This window comes from Chelonoidis abingdonii, chromosome 11 (genome assembly GCF_003597395.2).
Source record: "Chelonoidis abingdonii isolate Lonesome George chromosome 11, CheloAbing_2.0, whole genome shotgun sequence".
NCBI lineage: Eukaryota > Metazoa > Chordata > Testudines > Testudinidae > Chelonoidis > Chelonoidis abingdonii.
The window spans coordinates 40,850,920-40,857,269 of record NC_133779.1 but is presented as its reverse complement, the minus strand read 5'-3'; positions in this window follow the sequence as shown (position 1 = coordinate 40,857,269).

Below are 6,350 nucleotides of genomic sequence, written 5' to 3'. Positions count from 1 at the left end.
CTAGGGCCTGTTAACATGGGTGATGCCTAAGCTAACATGGTTATGCTTTCCTTGATTGTATAATACGGTTTCAGTGTGGGTTGTAGTCAAGGTGGACGGCCCAGTGTTTCTGGGCTGTGTCCCCTTTCACTCTCCAGTAAAGGGGAGTCCAGGAAAGATGGATGGATGAGAACGCAACCTGTGCCCCTGAGTCTGTCACAGCGACAGATTTGCTCAAGATCATACCTGGCAGTATAAGTAGTGTCCAGGTGGATGAGCTGCAAGGGGTAGTTATCAGTAGTTAGGTACTTGCCTAACAAAAATCCCACTTTACATGCAGGCAAATTCTATTTGTGTTACTGCAGCCTGTTCACGAGGAGCTGCACAGCATGCTGTTATAACTTTTAACAGGGCAGCCAGGCACACACTTCCGTTGCTACAGGTCGTTTCTTTTCTTAGGAGTAGGCAGCTTACCTTCTCAGATTAGCTTTTTACACTTAACTTTTGACATCAGGATGTCTAGTTATTAAAATGGACCAGTCTTAAACAGAGCTGAATGAAGGTAGGTGCTGTAATAGAGCTCTCATCTAGGCTCCCAAGGTCACAGCCTATTAGTGTTAGACTGAGCAAAGTTCTGATAAAGCAGGGTAGCAAAAGACACTCTACACCTTTCTTGAAATAAACTGAACTCTGGTGTGACGCTTCTTGTGCCAGCACAAGTTGGAGAACCCAAATAAATGTGTTGAAGTATAACTTTAGAAGGATCTATCATCCTCAATAGTTAACTATAAGATTCTGAATAGCCTGAGGTGAAGCCAAAGGCTCTTAACCCTGTAAGAAAACAGTCATTAACTAGAGTAACAACTAGTTGTAAGTGAATTTGAGAACTACAGTTGAGCTCTTGAACATGAAAAACCTGCAGTAAAGCTGTATTAGGAAAAATTGCCCATTTTCAAGGTGGCTTTAGAAAAAGACCTGTGTTGTAGAGAGGTCAATATCTATTATTAAACTTCATATAGAGTGGGGTACAGGTAAAGGAAGATGAGTAAATAGTTTTCTTGATCACAGGCAGAATCTGCTCAAAGATGCTATTTGGTGATGTAGATGCTCTGCCGGCTAGGACACTGGACTAGAAGCCCTGGGGTCTATTACTAGCTCTTCTGACTTCTTTTGTGACCTTGAGTAAGTCACTTCACCTTCCTGCTTCAGTAAAATGGAGAAAATACTTACCTGTCTCTGTTAAACATTGAGATCTGTGGATGAAAAGCACTAAATAAGAACTCAATATTAATTGTTCCTCTTTCTTTGAAACAAGCACCGGAATTATCTGATCTAAAGATGCATCTAATCCCAGAAAGAAGCGTGTTAGTGTGTGTAAATTAGCTGGTGAAAGACTAGTTTCAATGTGTAAAAATAAAAATCTTTTAAAACAAAACCCAGTTCCTATAATTTCTCTTGTAACTGAAGAAAATAAAATAGTGATCACAAACTTGCCCTACACCATGCTGCATTAACAAGTTCATAAGCAGGATATCTAAAGATGCGAGCTCCTGCAATTTGTGTGTGGGCCATTCAGGAGCACATTGAAATGCTTTCTAAATGCTCTTCCATGTAAGTAATTGTTACAGTTGCCACAGGGTCCTTACCCTTAGGGTCACAGAATGGAAGCAGGGTAGTACATGAAAATATGGGAACAGAGGACTTGCCCAGATAGCATCTGTCCAATAGTCCTCCTTGTCCTGTATCTGCTGGGGGCCATGCCATATGCTTGAGAACAAGGTGGAGGAAACCCCACAGAAGGCAGTGATACGGAAACACTTCTTTTGTCCCCCACCCCAAGAAAGTTTCCTTTTAACCTCCCTTAATTTACAGGTTGGCTCATGGCTGGAGCACCAAGGGTTAATATCCCTTTCAAAGCTCTTGGAGAGAAGACTGTCTCATGGCCCATCTGGTAAGAGGTGTGGTCCATGGTATGAAAATGTTTGAAAACCCAACCTAGATACAAGGAGGAAGTGGGGGGTGAGTCACTGTGTAATACTGACAGTTGCAGTCTGATCTATCACAAATAATCTTGCTCCATCTTGCAGTCCACCCACAGCCAGCAGGTGCTGCTGTGGGCTTTAGATTCAGAAGAATGAATACATCTTTCAGGTTTACAACAGTGCCAGCCTTGCCAGTGTATGATTACCAGCTTTAATTGCTTCCCAAGTACCAAAGTAACTAAAGCGTATGCTTCCGCACCTATAGCCAGACCCTTGAATGCTATGGAGCTCTATCAAGCTATTAGTGGAGGCCTATGATGTATCAGTGATAATGCCAGGAGGACCAGAGCACTGAAGAGTGGTATGTACCACTCAGCATAAACCTCAAGTGCACGTACAATGGCGATGCATGGAAGGAATAATGATGTCCCAGTACGCTAAAGTCACTTGCATTTTAAAACTTTAATTTTATTTTTCTTCTATTGCCACCCCAGGAAGGTTTGTAAGTGACATTTTCTATACACACAAGACTGATCATGGATAATTTCTAAGCACTGTTATGGAAGGTGCTAAATAAATTTACAAGGGAAAAGAGTACAGTTCTCCATGTGTGGGACTGCAATATATACTTCTAAGTGGATGTATTTTGCTCTTGGCAAATAAGGCCATTTCTAAATGAGGTGTTCTCTCTCACCTGCAAATTATTTAAACTATAACTTATGGTTGGTTTGGTGCCTTTTTGCTTTGGATACTTACTGCTGAAGATTAGTAATACCACCTTGCTCTTACTGGTTTTCATCAATAGAGCTCAAAGCACTTTGCAGAGGAGGTAAGTCATTTTCTCCATTTTACAGATGAAACTGAGGCACGGAGAGGTGAAGTGACTTGCATAAGATTACCAAGCAGGAGAGCTGGGAATAGAAGGTATCCTGACTCCCAGTCCAGTGCTCTAGCCACTTGGCCCCACTTCCTCTATAGCAATGGCTCTCACCCTTTCTAGACTACTTCATCCATTTCAGGAGTCTGATTTGTCTTGCATACCCCCAACTTTCATCTCACTTACAAACTACTTGCTTACAAAGTCAGAATCGAAATACAGAAGTGTCACAGCACACTATTACTGCAAAATTGCTTTTCTCATTTTTACCATAATTGTAAAATAAATTGGAATAAAAATATTGTACTTACATTTCATGTATAGTATAGATAGCAGTATAAATAATTGTATGAAATTTTAGTTTGTACCAACTTCTCTAGAGCTTTTTATGTAGCCTGTTGTAAAACTAGGCAAATATTTAGATGAGTTGATTTACCCACTGGAAGACCTCTGTGTACCCCCAGGGAGTACATGTAACCCTAGCTGAGAACTAAGATTCTATAGAACTTTTTTGTCAGGGTGGAGATTACTCTGTACTTTAAGGATCACAAAGTGCAGCTGTTTCTGAAGGAGATAATGTACTATATCATTTTCCAGATGTGTACACTGAGTCACATTCAGAGAGAGGTTGAGATTTGCCCTAAGTCGCAATGAAAATCAATAGTAGAGGTGGGAAATCAACTAAAGAATCCAGATATCCTCCCCCATTTTCACTACTAGATATGCTTTCTGTGAGGTTCTGTTCTCTGTAGCATGTTTAGATGCTTGCTCAAGTCCACATTTCCCTAAATGAAAAGGATTGCTCAGGCAGTTTACCTGAATCATAAAAATACAGAATGCTTCCCTATCATTGTTAAGGGGCACACTTTAATGTGAAGGGTTGTAGCCTCTACCCATGTGGCCAAGAAAGGAAATTCCCTGAAAGAGTTTGCTCGTTTTCCCTGTTCTTTCCCTTTTGTGTGATGGGGACTGCATTCACTTTGTCATGACTTTTTTTTTTTTTATGAGAGTACAATTATCAAATAGGGCCCTTTTGAAGTGGAGGAGGCTGCTTCTGACCACTCTCATTTTTGGGGTAATGATGGAAGAGTCTAGATCCTTCCAGAGACCATTAGCACTAGGCAGATGTCTGTCACTCCTAACAGGTTCCCCATTTCTACGGAGGCCATTGCTTGTCCTAACAACTGGATGTGGAGCTGCCCTTTCACCCTCATGTCCACTTCACCTTTTTGTTTTTGTTTTGTCCCAGGGCTATTAGTAATTATTAATAAAAGATCTCCAAAGTGATGGACAGAAAATCAAAGAAATGATGCCCAAGTCTTAGGAAAGGAAGATGTCAGCTGTAAATAAGTCTAGATCTCTGTGTCCTAAAGCAATGTGGAAATTCCAGGGAAATGCTAATATTTTTGGTTATCCTCTTCTGCTTGTGTGCACCCCATGGTGCAAGGTGAAAGAAACTCTCACTCCTTTTGACCCAAACAGTTAGCCAAAAAATCAGGGTCTTCCAGGTTGTTCCACTCATGAGGGGATATCGGTTATGGAGTCAGGTATTTGTCTGATGCAGTCCTGTTTATTTACAAAGGATGTACAAAGTCCTGTTTCCCTGAACACAGCAGGAAGAAAATGAGACAGAGTCTTTACTCACATCTCCAAGCCTCTTTTCCAATGGGCACTTAGGCCCAGATCCACAAGGGCATTAAGGCGCCTAAGTAAATACACAAACCTGCTTCCTCATTTAGCCTGTCTGGAAAGGAACAGAAAAAAAAACCCAAAAACCTGTCAGGGACAGTACTTGGTCCTGCTAGTGAAGGCAGGGGCCTGGACTCGATGACCTTTCAAAGCCTCTTCCAGTTCTATGAGATGGGTATATCTCCATATATATAAGAGAGAGATTGATATTCACAAAAGCTGCAAGTAGAATGAATGTCCTTTCTTTGAGTTTTTCACTCTAGAGAATAAGAGCACTAGACATCTTTGCAATGCTTCTCTATTCCTTAGATAGGTATAACATGGAGGCCTTTTTGAGTACAGTGCTATGACTGTTGGTTCTATGGGATCAAGAGCCTAAGGACGAACTCAACACGGTTTCCATTGCTGGGGCATAACCAGTCCAATATAAATTCAGCAACTGGAGTGCTTGCTAACTGCTGTCAATTTTTTTGTAGGAATCATGGCAAAGGAGTTGTATGAAGGGATCTGAAGGATAATAGCAGTTTTCCAGATATTTGCAGAGAGCTTCTCCTAAGAGTGACGGACAGCATAAGAGAAAACACAAAGGTGTGTGTTTGAAAATAGAACAAATGGGCAGTGGAGGCTAGGATCATGGGCTGACTGGAGGTGAGTATCAACCTCTCAGTAGTGAATGAGACACAATAGGTTGGGTAGGGATAGGGCATGAAGAGCCTTGAAAGTGAATTCAAGCAGCTTACATCTGATGATAGAGAAGGGAGAAGCCAGTGGAAAGATGTAAAGAGAGGGGTGACATGGTCAAAGTTACAGACTATGAAAATGATCTTTGCAGCAACATTCTGAATGGATATGAGCAGGCCAATATTTCTCTAGCCTTGACAAATGCAAAGCATCTCCCTTACCCAGCCCATCAGAACTCATTTTTCAGCTTAACAGTGCTGTCTGTTCTACTACATAGGTTCTTACACTGCCCTCAACTCTGTAGTAGCTGAGTGCCTTCCAGTAACACACTAAACAACATGACATATCTGTCACATGGTTTGTTCTCTTATCCTCTCTCCATGGGGAACAACTGTGTTTAGTAAAGTGTTTTTTGTTTTGGGAAGGTTTGTGTTTTTTTCTGTGTATGTGCTGCTCTTTGTTTATGTTGGGGAAGACAGAAGAAACATGCCTTGCAGTTGGAGCAGAAGCTGGTGAGTTTTATGATGGCCTTTAGACCAAGCCTCTGTGTAAATGGTTGGATAGCATGATTGTTGTGTGGTAGTGACACCAAAGGAATGCCCAACTACACTTACTGACACTCAGCACTGTGGCTAAGGAAGGCATATTAGCAGTCAGTGGGGACTTGAAGAAATGGTCTTTATATAAAAGAATTGCTAGAAACCCTGCACAGTGGTGGCCAAGAGTCCAAATTCTGATCCAGTTCTATTTGCACATAATCTCACCCTATTAGAAACTGAGGTCCAGCAAGAGAAAGTGATTTGACTCAGGTCACACAGCCAAATTACAGCAGAGTATGGACCAGAATCCAAATCTCCAGACTCCCAGCCCCATATCCCTTGCACTAGAGCACAGCGCTTCCTCTTGAAATGTGTTTGAGGGGCATCCATTCAATCACTGGAAATGAGACAAACCAGACCGTAGGGACCCACCGGCTCAATGTGTGTCTCCGCACTGTCCTCCCTGCTCTGCAATCAATGCTCACCTGCCCCAGCACCCCCATCCTCCATACTGTCCCCCAGCCCAGCCACCCCACCCCATACCTTCAGCTCCACACCCTGGTCCCCATTGCCACCCAACACCCTCCTTGCCCTGCCCCTCAC